The sequence below is a fragment of the Procambarus clarkii genome, unplaced genomic scaffold (assembly GCF_040958095.1).
Source record: "Procambarus clarkii isolate CNS0578487 unplaced genomic scaffold, FALCON_Pclarkii_2.0 HiC_scaffold_1829, whole genome shotgun sequence".
NCBI classification, from domain to species: Eukaryota; Metazoa; Arthropoda; class Malacostraca; order Decapoda; family Cambaridae; genus Procambarus; species Procambarus clarkii.
The window spans coordinates 1-16,811 of record NW_027190852.1 but is presented as its reverse complement, the minus strand read 5'-3'; the positions used below and the strand labels follow the sequence as shown (position 1 = coordinate 16,811).

Genomic DNA, 16,811 nt, shown 5'->3' with positions numbered 1-16,811 from the left:
GGGTATAGAAACATTAACACAAATTATATCAGTAACTGATATTGTAGCCTTTTAAACAGAAAAGATTTGTACATACAAATACTTTTTAATTATCATTTATTTGTGGAAATGGCATTTACGTCATTAAATTGATACCTCAGCATCAAGCCTAGTGTCCTGCAGCAGTGGTCCAGTGGTAAAGTGTATATAAGTGATGCGTATTCTTGGAGTTGCGAGTTCAAACCCGGATTAAGCTATATATATATATATATACAACATGTTTTGTTTTGGTTGTTTGTTTTTGTATAAAGCCTCACACAATATCTATATTAAGCGAGTTTGTTTTAAACATGACATACATATTAATTCATTTTACCAGGCCTTATTCCACACAACTCCGTGAATTTCCCGTGGAGCCAGCCATTCAAACAAAAACAAACGAAACAAAACAAAACAAAACAAAAAACATTATTGCCAACAGCATTTGGTGTTCCCAGGCGGTCACCCATCAAGTACTAAACCAAACCCAACGTTGCTTACTTCGCTGATCGGACGAGAAGCGGTGTTCTCAACGTGGTATGGGCAGTTGGCATGAGACTGCCTACGACATTGTGGCTAATAACCACTCTTTTAATCATCGCGGCAGGATACGGACCTGCTTGTGGTGTCTTATGGTAATTGGATCCTAACATATTTTTGTCTCCTTGGCATGGATATTTAACATCGTTTATTCAGTCTTTGGGTTTATGTTTCTTTCGCCATTTACAGACATTTTACATCTAACCTACTTCCTCAGCCTGCCCTGCCAATTTCTAATGAATTTGTGGATTTTCTTTTGTAATACAAACATGTGTGTGCTCATCTGCTCTTCAGTTTTTATGATATTTGTCTCATCTGTCCTGCTTTATGATACTTTTACAAAAGAACATGAACAAATGCTTCTATTTTAGAGAAGATATGGGATCCAGGGTTTCGGAGCCGTAAAACCAACCGTCGGTGATTGGTGGACGAGTTGCCAGGTTGCAGTCTTCTGTACCGTGCCGCACATAAATAGGTTCGGCTCAAAGGCGGCGGCAGCATCATTCCCGCCGTGACTGTCTGAGCGTCTCTCATCACCTTGGTTGGTTCATCATCATCATGGTAGGAGCAAGCCTACCAAGAAGGCTGCGGCTGCTGCTGCTGTGGTTGGCCACCACCAGGACACCTCGCGTCCAGGTTGCTCCACCCGAAAACTAGTCAAATTGGTTCTAGCCCGGGTCGCAGCACTCAAGAGACCGTAAGGGCTCGTCTCTACAAGCAATCAAGAAGTACGTTTGTTGCCAACAACAAAGTCGAGGCTGCCAAGATCGCCATTTACATCCGAAGATTTCTCAGAAAGCAGTGGCTGACGGCATTCTTGTTCAGACCAGAGGGAAGTGGAGCTAGTGGATCATTCAAGCTGGCCGTAGCAAGAGAAGAGTAGGCCGTTCTAACTCCCAAGAAAGACCACCACAACCAGAAACCATCTACAGCAGCAAAGAAGGCCGTGTAGACTCCCAAGAAAGCCGCCACAAGCAACAAACCACCTACAGCCGTGAAAAAGAAGCAGCAGCAGCAGCAGGCAGCTTGTTGTTGGGGAACAAAAAGACCCAAACTAAAGAGAGCTTCAAAATCTCCCAAACCACCCAAGGCAAAGAATGCTGTCAAAAAAAACAAACAAAGGCAAAATAAACGACGACATGCAAGCAGCAGAATACACATGACAATAAACATCCAGGCCTCCCCCCTCAGTGGAGGGGCCTCATATGATTCCAAAAAAGAGTTTAGTTTTGTAGACAAATAAATCATTACTTTTGGGGTAGATTTACTCTGTATATTATATATATAATATATATATATATATATATATTATATAGATATATAGATATATATATATATATATATATATATATCTATATATATATATATACATCTATATATATATATATATATATATATATATATATAATAGATATATATATATATATATCATATATATATACATCTATATTATATATATATAATATAATATACATATATATATATATATTATATATATATATATATATATATATATATATATATATACATGGGTGAGGTGATATGGTACCAAAGTTTTGGTAGGTGATTGACATTTACACAAGATAAAACACGAACCAATGGGAATAAAAACATAAGAATGGAAGTACTGCAGAAGGCCTATTGGCCCATAACACAAGCACTTCCTCTTGATGCTTCTATATTGGTTCAGAGTCTGAAGCTATAATAATAATAATATATATATATATATATTAGTATATATATATATAGTCTATATATATATATATATATATATATATATATATATATATATATATATATATATACACACAAAACTAATAGTCCTTGTTAGACAAATTGCCCCTATTAGAGGCAAGTTGACTAACAAGCCGAATGACTGGCAATTGTTTTGAATTTGAGTTAAATCTAACATAGAAATGTAATCAAACCTAACCTAACCTATGCTACCCAAGCTAAGCTAACCTAACCTAACCTAAGCTAACCCGAAGCTAAGCTAAGCTAACCTAACCTAAGCTAAGCTAACCTAACCTAACCCAGCAATTCATGATCTTATATAATACTGTTAATTGGATAAACCAATTTGGAAAGAAATGTTCGAAAATAACAAAATTAACTGTGCTTGTTAGGAAAATTGGGCCTTGCATACTTGTCCCAATAGTGTGGTTCTCTCGCTTTTAGGTAGCGACATAAACGTATACCTAAGTTGAGAGAGAAAAAAGATTCTCACTCAAACATGCATATCGATTGCCAGTCCTGAATTCTGGGTAGATATTCGTGTCCTCCCTTTTCATTTACCATCATTTGGATACTATCAAAACAGCTCTGAGAAGGATAAAATGAATAAAACGGTAGCTCACTCATGTAAAAAGGAAGAGTTGGGAAAGATCTCTCTCTCTCTCTCTCGCCCCTCACACCCCCACCCCCCCCCCCACCAATGATCCTTGCTCTGCTAGTATATAACGTAACAAACCTTCCCCCCCCCCCCCCCCAATCAGAGTCCCTTTAAGCATGCGAGGATAAAAATAGATTTCATAAGACCCAATGTGCTAGCTGATATCAAAACATTTATGTTAATCGTCTATTAAGCCCTTCAGTAAAAAAGTATAGGGACCTAATTAGGTCCCGTTTTGAGGTGGTGGTGGGTGGAATCGATGGATTAGCCAAGCTCTTATCCGCCGAATCCGTAGAGGGTAGGGGTACGACCCTGGCGCTTCAGAGCGTACACCACGTCCATGGCAGTGACGGTCTTCCTCTTGGCGTGTTCCGTGTAGGTTACAGCATCACGGATGACGTTCCGAGGAAGCCCTTCAGGACGCCACGGGTCTCTTCGTAGATGAGACCCGAAATACGCTTAGCGCCGCCACGACGAGCTAAGCGACGAATAGCGGGCTTGGTGATGCCCTGGTGTTGTCACGTAGCACCTTACGATGACGCTTGGCGCCACCCTTTCCGAGTCCCTTGCCGTCCCTTGCCGCGTCCAGTCATGTGTTGTAGTTGTGTGAATCGAATTGACGAATGCCCGCACGAATTTCCCGACTATATCCCATCAAGCGGACGTACTAGTAGCAGTGGCAACTCCTGCCTGCCCTTACTTTACGCTTGTGGTCGAATAGACACGGCTTTCCCTCACAACGCTTTCAAAACTGCAGTTGCCTACTCGTCTGTTTCACGTCCTGTGAAATGACTTTTGCACAAATCCAAAAAATAGAGCAAAATCAGCGATAATAGTGATTGAGGTGAGCCGCCTGTTGGCTGCAGCCAGAGGAAGGAGGGGAGGGGCAACGGGTGACGTAGGCGAGTCGAGCAGCCAAGTGGCGCTCGAGCAAGCGCCTCGAGACGGCGTATATAAGCAAAAATTTTTCGGCGCCGGCCATCACAACCACAGTTGTTCACCATGGCTCGCACCAAGCAGACTGCTCGCAAGTCCACGGGAGGCAAGGCTCCTCGTAAGCAGCTGGCCACCAAGGCAGCACGCAAGTCTGCTCCTGCCACAGGGGGGTGTGAAGAAGCCTGCCAACCGTTACAGGCCCGGAACGGTCCGCCCTGCGTGAGATCCTCGTTACCAGAAGAGCACCGAGTTGCTCATCAGGAAACTTCCCTTCCAGCGTCTGGTGCGCGAGATTGCCCAGGACTTCAAGACCGATCTTCGCTTCCAGTCGTCTGCCGTCATGGCTTTACAGGAGGCATCCGAGCTTACCTGGTCGGTCTCTTCGAGGACACTAACCTCTGTGCCATCCACGCCAAGCGTGTCACCATCATGCCAAAGGGACATTCAGCTTGCTCGCCGTATCCGTGGAGAGCGTGCATAAGCTAAATCGACCACCCTAGTATAGCACCAAACTCGGCCCTTCTCAGGGCCAAAATATCCTTCTAAGGAGATTTCAGACATTCCTAGCATCAGTCATATGAATTAACCTTCATCTACACATATAATAAAATAAATAAATAAATAAATAAACCAAATACACTAATTTAGGTGTCATACATACACGTGATAATCAATAAATCAAGTCATTTGTAGTACAACCTGTTCTCTACAAACAAAACGGCCGTCGCTTTTCGCTCTTATGCACTGTCAAGGATCACCCACCCCCCCCACCCCCCCAAAATAAAATTGTCATACTGTACTAGAAATAAAAGCAGCTTGTATAAGTGACATACTGTCCAGTCCTGTTTTATTCTTGTTTTCGTCCTCTGGCTTAATTCTGTTAAGTTAGGAGATGACATTTTAATTAACCGTTTTCTTGACATTTTTCAACCTAAGAGGGTGGGCCTGCATAGTATCCTAATGTGGAACATAACAATGAATCTCTAATCTCTAGAAAAAAGATACCGAGTGCATTATATGTGTTGAGAGAGAGAGAGAGAGAGAGAGAGAGAGAGAGAGAGAGAGAGAGAGAGAGAGGAGAGAGAGAGAGAGAGAGAGAGAGTGAGAGAGAGAGAGAGAGAAGAGACAACAGACAGACAACAGACAGACAGACAGACAGACAGACAAGACAGACAGACAGACAGACAGACAGACAGACAGACAGACAGACAGGACAGACAGAGACTGAGAGAGGAAACACACACAGACAGTTTCATAAATATTCTCATTTATAGCTATTTGCTTTAAGTGACAGAGGTTTTGTTTATAATAGTATTTGGTGTCTATACACACTCACAATCTCTTTAGAAATTAAAGTGTGGCTCCAATGGAGCGAGGTTGTTGGTTTGAGGCCAGCCACCACCACAGGGCAGTAAGTAAGCCGTTTACTTGAGGAGGTGTACTTGGTGACGGCCTTAGTGCCCTCAGAGACGGCGTGCTTGGCCATTTCTCCGGGCAACAGGAGCCTTACAGCCGTCTGGATCTCCCGACTGGTAATGGTGGAACGCTTGTTGTAGTGGGGCCAGGCGAGAAGCCTCGGCGGCGATGCGCTCGAAGATGTCGTTCACGAACGAGTTTCATGATCGACATGGCTTTGGAAGAGATACCAGTGTCGGGGGTGGACCTGCTTCAGCACTTTGTAGATGTAGATGCTGTAGCTCTCCTTCCTCCTGCGCTTCTTTTCTTATCGCCCTTGGCAATGGCCTTCTGGGCCTTTTCCGGCCTTCTTGGCAGCCTTTCCAGATGCCTTGGGTGGCATGATGATGCTCGTTGCTGGCTGGCGGTTGCGATATCAATAATGAACTTTTGCGCGAGTCGAGCTTTCCTTTTATATCCCGCTCGCGACTCAGCTCGAGCGGGTCGCGTGGCGGAGCGCGCTGATTGGTCAGTGGCGGACTCCCTTGATCCTGAGCGGGGTATATAACACGAAGCTCGATCTGCGGGCCGGCATTAAAACACACAAACCCACAACAGCAGCAGCAATGTCAGGACGCGGCAAAGGGAGGCAAAAGTGAAGGGGCGAATTCAAGTCTCGCTCCAGCAGGGCCGGACTTCAGTTCCCCGTGGGCAGAATTCACCGTCTGCTGCGTAAGGGCAACTACGCCGAACGCGTCGGTGCTGGCGCTCCTGTCTACCTCGGCATGCCGTCATGGAATACCTCGCTTGCCGAAGTTCTCGAGCTCGCCGGTACGCCGCACGTGCAACAAGAAGACCCGTATCATCCCACGTCACTTGCAGTTGGCCATTCCGCAACGACGAAGAACTCAACAAACTTCTGTCTGGCGTAACCATTGCACAGGGAGGGGTAGGTTCTTCCAAACATTCAGGCAGTTTCTTTTGCCAAAGAGACAGAGAAGAAGTAAGCACTTCTGCCACCCACCGCGACAAATACCATAACCAGGCTCCATCCGGAGCCACACACACTTTAATAGAGAGATTCAAGTAGACAATCAACTTTCAAACATTAATAATAACATTTATATTGATTTCATTTGGAATGTGTACATAACAAACAAACAAAACAAAATTATAGGGGATATTCAGCATCACTTGGAATATTAACCAATCATATAAATCCAATATATATTTTATATTTTACTTTAAGCGAGGAATTCATATTCTATCCATTTTTAATCATACAAATGAACAAAAGCAATTCTTCACTAGACGTAATGAATGAATAAATGATCAAGGTTTTAATGTGTTTCATGAATATATATATATATATATATATATATATATATATATATATATATATATATATATATATATATATATATATATATATATATTAATACTTGTGAACCAGAATATGTTTGAGCAGCAGCGATCGTGCCTGCCATTGGCCGAAGTGCAACAATTCAAATAATTTAAAGGGCCTGCTCGGGTATATAAGAGAGGCTGGGAGACTGGGGCCGGTGGTGGGTGATGGGTGATGAGTGATGGTGTGGTGTGGTGTGGTGTTGTTAAGAGTTGATTTACGGCCAGCCAGCCAGCCAGCCAGCCAGCCAGCTGCAGCCAAGGCAGGGCAGGGCAAGGCAAGGCAAGGCAAGGCAAGGCAAGGCAAGGCAAGGCAAGGCAAGGCAAGGCAAGGCAAGGCAAGGCAGGCAGGCAGGCAGGCAGGCAGCCAGGCAGCCAGGCAGCCAGACAGGCAGGCAGGCAGGCAGGCAGGCAGGCAGGCAGGCAGGCAGGCAGGCAGGCAGGCAGGCAGGCAGGCAGGCAGGCAGGCAGGCAGGCAGCAGCCAGGCAGGCAGCAGCAGGCAGGCAGGCAGGCAGGCAGGCAGGCAGGCAGGCAGGCAGGCAGCCAGGCAGCCAGCCAGCCAGCCAGCCAGCCAGCCAGCCAGCCAGCCAGCCAGCCAGCCAGCCAGCCAGCCAGCCAGCCAGCCAGCCAGCCACTCCCACTTTGTATTTATATGCATTCAATTTATATTCAAACATTATATATGTTAAGGGCCTTGTTTTAGTGTTTATTTTAAAAATGACAAACATCGAGTCATTTTACCAGTCCTTTAGCGTTAACGGTGATGCATTTTAAAACTGAACATAAATCGCCTTTTCTGGATATATCAAATATCGAATCCGCTTAATGTGCCTACAATTCAATCATTCAAAAAATACATAATTTACATCAAGCCTTTTCATAGAACAGACAATAAGATTTGTACATGCAAAAAAAAAAAAAAATCCTTTAAGTTATCAATACAATGTGAGAAAACTTTACTTTTATAACTAAAGTTGCACAATTATACCAACTCTATGGTGGCTGGGTTGTAAGGTGTGTGGCTGGTGTTTTGGAAGTCGCGAGTTCAAACGACCCAATGGGAATAATACTTTTTTTTTTTTGCCATACAATCTTCCTAATACTATTATGTAGGTTTGTGTGTGTTTTTTTATTCATTCTTTGGTTTTATAGATGACATACATATTGACTCCTTTTACCGGTCCTTAATTAGGCTCTGGGGAAGCAATGGTGGTGGTGGTGGTGGTGGTGGTGGTGCATTTAAAACTAAACCAAAAATCACCAGTTCTGGACGCGTCAAATATCATATCCGCTTAATGTGTCTACAACCTAATTACTTAAAACTACACTATTTAATTCATTCATATCATGTGCATATTGGTCATTATGCTCATACAACCGACATCAAAATTTATTTTCATTATTAGAATCATACATTTCATCAAGTAATACAGATACAAAGAGATTTTCTTTCTGAGAAGACCGTTAGTATTGGCTTGCAGGCAGGCAGGCAGGCAGGCATTTGAGGGTTATTATTTCGCCTGTTGATTGGGGGGAGGGTTGATGTGTTAGGGGGTTTTCGGTTAGATGTGGTGGTGGTGATTGGTGGTGGTGATTGGTGGTGATTGGTGGTGATTGGTGGTGGTGGTGGTGGTGGTGGTAGTAGGTGGGAGTTGGGGGTGGGGGGGGGGGGGGGGGGGGGGGGGGGGGAAGGGGAGGGGAAGGGGATGATGGTCTGTGGATTCCTTCTCCGTACCCTTTACATATAAGCAAAAATATGCCTTCTTGTGGGTATAGAAACATTAACACAAATTATATCAGTAACTGATATTGTAGCCTTTTAAACAGAAAAGATTTGTACATACAAATACTTTTTAATTATCATTTATTTGTGGAAATGGCATTTACGTCATTAAATTGATACCTCAGCATCAAGCTAGTGTCCTGCAGCAGTGGTCCAGTGGTAAAGTGTATATAAGTGATGCGTATTCTTGGAGTTGCGAGTTCAAACCCGGATTAAGCTATATATATATATATATATACAACATGTTTTGTTTTGGTTGTTTGTTTTTGTATAAAGCCTCACACAATATCTATATTAAGCGAGTTTGTTTTAAACATGACATACATATTAATTCATTTTACCAGGCCTTATTCCACACAACTCCGTGAATTTCCCGTGGAGCCAGCCATTCAAACAAAAACAAACGAAACAAAACAAAACAAAACAAAAAACATTATTGCCAACAGCATTTGGTGTTCCCAGGCGGTCACCCATCCAAGTACTAACCAAACCCAACGTTGCTTAACTTCGCTGATCGGACGAGAAGCGGTGTTCTCAACGTGGTATGGCCGTTGGCATGAGACTGCCTACACATTGTGGCTAATAACCAACTCTTTTAAGTCATCGCGGCAGGATACGGACCTGCTTGTGGTGTCTTAATGGTAATTGTATCCTAACATATTTTTGTCTCCTTGGCATGGATATTTAACATCGTTTATTCAGTCTTGGGTTTATGTTCTTTCGCCATTTACAGACATTTTACATCTACCTACTTCCTCAGCCTGCCCTGCCAATTTCTAATGAATTTGTGGATTTTCTTTTGTAATACAAACATGTGTGTGCTCATCTGCTCTTCAGTTTTTATGATATTTGTCTCATCTGTCCTGCTTTATGATACTTTTACAAAGAACATGAACAAATGCTTCTATTTTAGAGAAGATATGGGATCCAGGTTTCGGAGCCGTAAAACCAACCGTCGTGATTGGTGGACGAGTTGCCAGGTTGCAGCTTCTGTACCGTGCCGGCACATAAATAGGTTCGGCTCAAGCGGCGGCAGCATCATTCCCCCGTGACTGTCTGAGCGTCTCTCATCACCTTGGTTGGTTCATCATCATCATGGTAGAAGCAAAGCCTACCAAGAAGGCTGCGGCTGCTGCTGCTGTGGTGGCCACCACCAGGAAACCTCGCGTCCAGGTTGCTCACCCGAAAACTAGTCAAATGGTTCTAGCCGCGGTCGCAGCACTCAAAGACCGTAAGGGCTCGTCTCTACAAGCAATCAAGAAGTACGTTGTTGCCAACAACAAAGTCGAGGCTGCCAAGATCGCCATTTACATCCGAAGATTTCTCAAGAAAGCAGTGGCTGACGGCATTCTTGTTCAGACCAAGGGAAGTGGAGCTAGTGGATCATTCAAGCTGGCCGTAGCAGAGAAGAGGGCCGTTCTAACTCCCAAGAAAGCCACCACAACCAAGAAACCATCTACAGCAGCAAAGAAGGCCGTGGTAACTCCCAAGAAAGCCGCCACAAGCAACAAACCACCTACAGCCTTGAAAAAGAAGCAGCAGCAGCAGCAGCAGCTTGTTGTTGGGAACAAAAAGCCCAAAATAAAGAGAGCTTCAAAATCTCCCAAACCACCCAAGGCAAAGAAAGCTGTCAAAAAAACAACAAAGGCAAAATAAACGACGACATGCAAGCAGCATGAATACACATGACAATAAACATCCAGGCCTCCCCCCTCAGTGGAGGGGCCTCATATGATTCCAAAAAAGAGTTTAGTTTTGTAGACAAATAAATCATTACTTTTGGGGTAGATTTACTCTGTATATTATATATATATATATATATATATATATATATATATATATATATATATATATATATATATATATATATATATAATATACATATATATATATATATATATATATATATATATATATATATATATATATATATATATATATATATATAATACATCTATATATATATATATATAATATACATATATATATATATATATATATATATATATATATATATATATATATATATATATATACATGGGTGAGGTGATATGGTACCAAAGTTTTGGGTAAGGTGATTGACATTTACACAAGATAAAACACGAACCAATGGGAATAAAAACATAAGAATGGAAGTAACTGCAGAAGGCCTATTGGCCCATAACACAAGCACTTCCTCTTGATGCTTCTATATTGGTTCAGAGTCTTGAAGCTATAATAATAATATATATATATATTATAATATATATATATATATATATATATATATATATATATATATATATATATATATATATATATATATACACACAAAACTAAATAGTCTTGTTAGACAAATTGCCCCTATTAGAGGCAAGTTGACTAACAAGCCGAATGACTGGCAATTGTTTTGAATTTGAGTTAAATCTAACATAGAAATGTAATCAAACCTAACCTAACCTATGCTAACCCAAGCTAAGCTAACCTAACCTAACCTAAGCTAACCCAAGCTAAGCTAAGCTAACCTAACCTAAGCTAAGCTAACCTAACCTAACCCAGCAATTCATGATCTTAATATAATACTGTTAATTGGATAAACCAATTTGGAAAGAAATGTTCGAAAATAACAAAATTAACTGTGCTTGTTAGGAAAATTGGGCCTTGCATACTTGTCCCAATAGTGTGGTTCTCGCTTTTAGGTACGACATAAACGTATACCTAAGTTGAGAGAGAAAAAGATTCTCACTCAAACATGCATATCGATTGCCAGTCCTGAATTCTGGGTAGATATTCGTGTCCTCCCTTTTCATTTACCATCATTTGGATACTATCAAAACAGCTCTGAGAAGGATAAAATGAATAAAACGGGTAGCTCACTCATGTAAAAAGGAAGAGTTGGGAAAGATCTCTCTCTCTCTCTCTCCCCCTCACACCCCCCCCCCCCCCACCAATGATCCTGCTCTGCTAGTATATAACGTAACAAACCTTCCCCCCCCCCCCCCCCAATCAGAGTCCCTTTAAGCATGCGAGGATAAAAAATAGATTTCATAAGACCCAATGTGCTAGCTGATATCAAAACAATTTATGTTATCGTCTATTAAGCCCTTCAGTAAAAAAGTATAGGGACCTAATTAGGTCCCGTTTTGAGGTGGTGGTGGGTGGAATCGATGGATTAGCCAAGCTCTTATCCGCCGAATCCGTAGAGGGTACGACCCTGGCGCTTCAGAGCGTACACCACGTCCATGGCAGTGACGGTCTTCCTCTTGGCGTGTTCCGTGTAGGTTACAGCATCACGGATGACGTTCTCGAGGAACACCTTCAGGACGCCACGGGTCTCTTCGTAGATGAGACCCGAAATACGCTTGACGCCGCCACGACGAGCTAAGCGACGAATAGCGGGCTTGGTGATGCCCTGGATGTTGTCACGTAGCACCTTACGATGACGCTTGGCGCCACCCTTTCCGAGTCCCTTGCCTCCCTTGCCGCGTCCAGTCATGGTGTTGTAGTTGTGTGAATCGAATTGACGAATGCCCGCACGATTTCCCGACTATATCCCATCAAGCGGACGTACTAGTAGCATTGCAACTCCTGCCTGCCCTTACTTTACGCTTGTGGTCGAATAGACACGGCTTTCTCACAACGCTTTCAAAACTGCAGTTGCCTACTCGTCTGTTTCACGTCCCTGTGAAATGACTTTTGCACAAATCCAAAAAATAGAGCAAAATCAGCGATAATAGTGATTGAGGTGAGCCGCCTGTTGGCTGCAGCCAGAGGAAGGAGGGGAGGGGCAACGGGGTGACGTAGGCGAGTCGAGCAGCCAATGGCGCTCGAGCAAGCGCCTCGAGACGGCGTATATAAGCAAAAATTTTTCGGCGCCGGCCATCACAAACCACAGTTGTTCACCATGGCTCGCACCAAGCAGACTGCTCGCAAGTCCACGGGAGGCAAGGCTCCTCGTAAGCAGCTGGCCACCAAGGCAGCACGCAAGTCTGCTCCTGCCACAGGGGGTGTGAAGAAGCCTCACCGTTACAGGCCCGGAACGGTCGCCCTGCGTGAGATCCGTCGTTACCAGAAGAGCACCGAGTTGCTCATCAGGAAACTTCCCTTCCAGCGTCTGGTGCGCGAGATTGCCCAGGACTTCAAGACCGATCTTCGCTTCCAGTCGTCTGCCGTCATGGCTTTACAGGAGGCATCCGAGGCTTACCTGGTCGGTCTCTTCGAGGACACTAACCTCTGTGCCATCCACGCCAAGCGTGTCACCATCATGCCAAAGGACATTCAGCTTGCTCGCCGTATCCGTGGAGAGCGTGCATAAGCTAAATCGACCACCCTAGTATACACCAAACTCGGCCCTTCTCAGGGCCAAAATATCCTTCTAAGGAGATTTCAGACATTCCTAGCATCAGTCATATGAATTAACCTTCATCTACACATATAATAAATAAATAAATAAATAAATAAACAAATACACTAATTTAGGTGTCATACATACACGTGATATCAATAAATCAAGTCATTTGTAGTACAACCTGTTCTCTTACAAACAAAACGCCGTCGCTTTTCGCTCTTATGCACTGTCAAGGATCACCCACCCCCCCCACCCCCCCAAAATAAAAATTGTCATACTGTACTAGAAATAAAAGCAGCTTGTATAAGTGACATACTGTCCAGTCCTGTTTTATTCTGTTTTCGGTCCTCTGGCTTAATCTGTTAAGTTAGGAGATGACATTTTAAATTAACCGTTTTCTTGACATTTTCAAACCTAAGAGGGTGGCCTGCATAGTAATCCTAATGTGGAACATAACAATGAATCTCTAATCTCTAGAAAAAAGATACCGAGTGCTTATATGTGTTGAGAGAGAGAGAGAGAGAGAGAGAGAGAGAGAGAGAGAGAGAGAGAGAGAGAGAGAGAGAGAGAGAGAGAGAGAGAGAGAGAGAGAGAGAGAGACACAGACAGACAGACAGACAGACAGACAGACAGACAGACAAGACAGACAGACAGACAGACAGACAGACAGACAGACAGACAGACAGACAGACAGAGACTGAGAGAGAGAAACACACACAGACAGTTTCATAAATATTCTCATTTTATAGCTATTTGCTTTCAGTGACAGAGGTTTTTGTTATAATAGTATTGGTGTCTAACACTCACAATCTCTTTAGAAATTAAAGTGTGGCTCCAATGGAGCCGAGTTTGTTGGTTTGAGGCCAAGCCACCACCACAGGGCAGTAAGTAAGCCGTTTACTTGGAGGAGGTGTACTTGGTGACGGCCTTAGTGCCCTCAGAGACGGCGTGCTTGGCCAGTTCTCCGGGCAACAGGAGCCTTACAGCCGTCTGGATCTCCCGACTGGTAATGGTGGAACGCTTGTTGTAGTGGGCCAGGCGAGAAGCCTCGGCGGCGATGCGCTCGAAGATGTCGTTCACGAACGAGTTCATGATCGACATGGCTTTGGAAGAGATACCAGTGTCGGGGTGGACCTGCTTCAGCACTTTGTAGATGTAGATGCTGTAGCTCTCCTTCCTCCTGCGCTTCTTTTTCTTATCGCCCTTGGCAATGGCCTTCTGGGCCTTTCCGGCCTTCTTGGCAGCCTTTCCAGATGCCTTGGGTGGCATGATGATGCTCGTGCTGGCTGGCGTTGCGATACAATAATGAACTTTTGCGCGAGTCGAGCTTTCCTTTTATATCCCGCTCGCGACTCAGCTCAGAGCGGGTCGCGTGGCGGAGCGCGCTGATTGGTCAGTGGCGGACTCCCTTGATCCTGAGCGGGGTATATAACACGAAGCTCGATCTGCGGGCCGGCATTAAAACACCACAAACCCACAACAGCAGCAGCAATGTCAGGACGCGGCAAGGGAGGCAAAGTGAAGGGCAAGTCAAAGTCTCGCTCCAGCAGGGCCGGACTTCAGTTCCCCGTGGGCAGAATTCACCGTCTGCTGCGTAAGGGCAACTACGCCGAACGCGTCGGTGCTGGCGCTCCTGTCTACCTGGCAGCCGTCATGGAATACCTCGCTGCCGAAGTTCTCGAGCTCGCCGGTAACGCCGCACGTGACAACAAGAAGACCCGTATCATCCCACGTCACTTGCAGTTGGCCATCCGCAACGACGAAGAACTCAACAAACTTCTGTCTGGCGTAACCATTGCACAGGGAGGTGTTCTTCCAAACATTCAGGCAGTTCTTTTGCCAAAGAAGACAGAGAAGAAGTAAGCACTTCTGCCACCCACCGCGACAAATACCATAACCAGGCTCCATCCGGAGCCACACACACTTTAATAGAGAGATTCAAGTAGACAATCAACTTTCAAACATTAATAATAACATTTATATTGATTTCATTTGGAATGTGTACATAACAAACAAACAAAACAAAATTATAGGGGATATTCAGCATCACTTGGAATATTAACCAATCATATAAATCCAATATATATTTTATATTTTACTTTAAGCGAGGAATTCATATTCTATCCATTTTTAATCATACAAATGAACAAAAGCAATTCTTCACTAGACGTAATGAATGAATAAATGATCAAGGTTTTAATGTGTTTCATGAATATATATATATATATATATATATATATATATATATATATATATATATATATATATATATATATATATATATATATATATATTAATACTTGTGAACCAGAATATGTTTGAGCAGCAGCGATCGTGCCTGCCATTGGCCGAAGTGCAACAATTCAAATAATTTAAAGGGCCTGCTCGGGTATATAAGAGAGGCTGGGAGACTGGGGCCGGTGGTGGGTGATGGGTGATGAGTGATGGTGTGGTGTGGTGTGGTGTTGTTAAGAGTTGATTTACGGCCAGCCAGCCAGCCAGCCAGCCAGCCAGCTGCAGCCAAGGCAGGGCAGGGCAAGGCAAGGCAAGGCAAGCAAGCAAGGCAAGGCAAGGCAAGGCAAGGCAAGGCAAGGCAAGGCAAGGCAAGGCAGGCAGGCAGGCAGGCAGGCAGCAGCCAGGCAGCCAGGCAGCCAGACAGGCAGGCAGGCAGGCAGGCAGGCAGGCAGGCAGGCAGGCAGGCAGGCAGGCAGGCAGGCAGGCAGGCAGGCAGGCAGCAGGCAGGCAGGCAGCCAGGCAGGCAGGCAGGCAGGCAGGCAGGCAGGCAGGCAGGCAGGCAGGCAGGCAGGCAGCCAGGCAGCCAGCCAGCCAGCCAGCCAGCCAGCCAGCCAGCCAGCCAGCCAGCCAGCCAGCCAGCCAGCCAGCCAGCCAGCCAGCCAGCCACTCCCACTTTGTATTTATATGCATTCAATTTATATTCAAACATTATATATGTTAAGGGCCTTGTTTTAGTGTTTATTTTAAAAATGACAAACATCGAGTCATTTTACCAGTCCTTTAGCGTTAACGGTGATGCATTTTAAAACTGAACATAAATCGCCTTTTCTGGATATATCAAATATCGAATCCGCTTAATGTGCCTACAATTCAATCATTCAAAAAATACATAATTTACATCAAGCCTTTTCATAGAACAGACAATAAGATTTGTACATGCAAAAAAAAAAAAAAATCCTTTAAGTTATCAATACAATGTGAGAAAACTTTACTTTTATAACTAAAGTTGCACAATTATACCAACTCTATGGTGGCTGGGTTGTAAGGTGTGTGGCTGGTGTTTTGGAAGTCGCGAGTTCAAACGACCCAATGGGAATAATACTTTTTTTTTTTTGCCATACAATCTTCCTAATACTATTATGTAGGTTTGTGTGTGTTTTTTTATTCATTCTTTGGTTTTATAGATGACATACATATTGACTCCTTTTACCGGTCCTTAATTAGGCTCTGGGGAAGCAATGGTGGTGGTGGTGGTGGTGGTGGTGGTGCATTTAAAACTAAACCAAAAATCACCAGTTCTGGACGCGTCAAATATCATATCCGCTTAATGTGTCTACAACCTAATTACTTAAAACTACACTATTTAATTCATTCATATCATGTGCATATTGGTCATTATGCTCATACAACCGACATCAAAATTTATTTTCATTATTAGAATCATACATTTCATCAAGTAATACAGATACAAAGAGATTTTCTTTCTGAGAAGACCGTTAGTATTGGCTTGCAGGCAGGCAGGCAGGCAGGCATTTGAGGGTTATTATTTCGCCTGTTGATTGGGGGGAGGGTTGATGTGTTAGGGGGTTTTCGGTTAGATGTGGTGGTGGTGATTGGTGGTGGTGATTGGTGGTGATTGGTGGTGATTGGTGGTGGTGGTGGTGGTGGTGGTGGTAGTAGGTGGGAGTTGGGGGTGGGGGGGGGGGGGGGGGGGGGGGGGGGGGGGGGGGGGGGGGGGGGGGGGGGGGGGGGGGGGGGGGGGGGGGGGGGGGGGGGGGGG

At 44.1% G+C, this 16,811-nt stretch overlaps 1 non-coding gene and 1 pseudogene across 1 annotated transcript; both read right to left on the bottom strand.

Annotated features, from left to right (window-relative positions):
• Positions 1-451: 451 nt before the first annotated feature.
• LOC138362445 (5S ribosomal RNA) lies at positions 452-570 on the bottom strand (annotated as a pseudogene).
• An 8,336-nt stretch (positions 571-8,906) lies between these two features.
• LOC138362443 (5S ribosomal RNA) lies at positions 8,907-9,025 on the bottom strand. Its single transcript, XR_011227668.1, has one exon. It is a non-coding gene; the product is annotated as a 5S ribosomal RNA (ribosomal RNA).
• Positions 9,026-16,811: the final 7,786 nt, after the last annotated feature.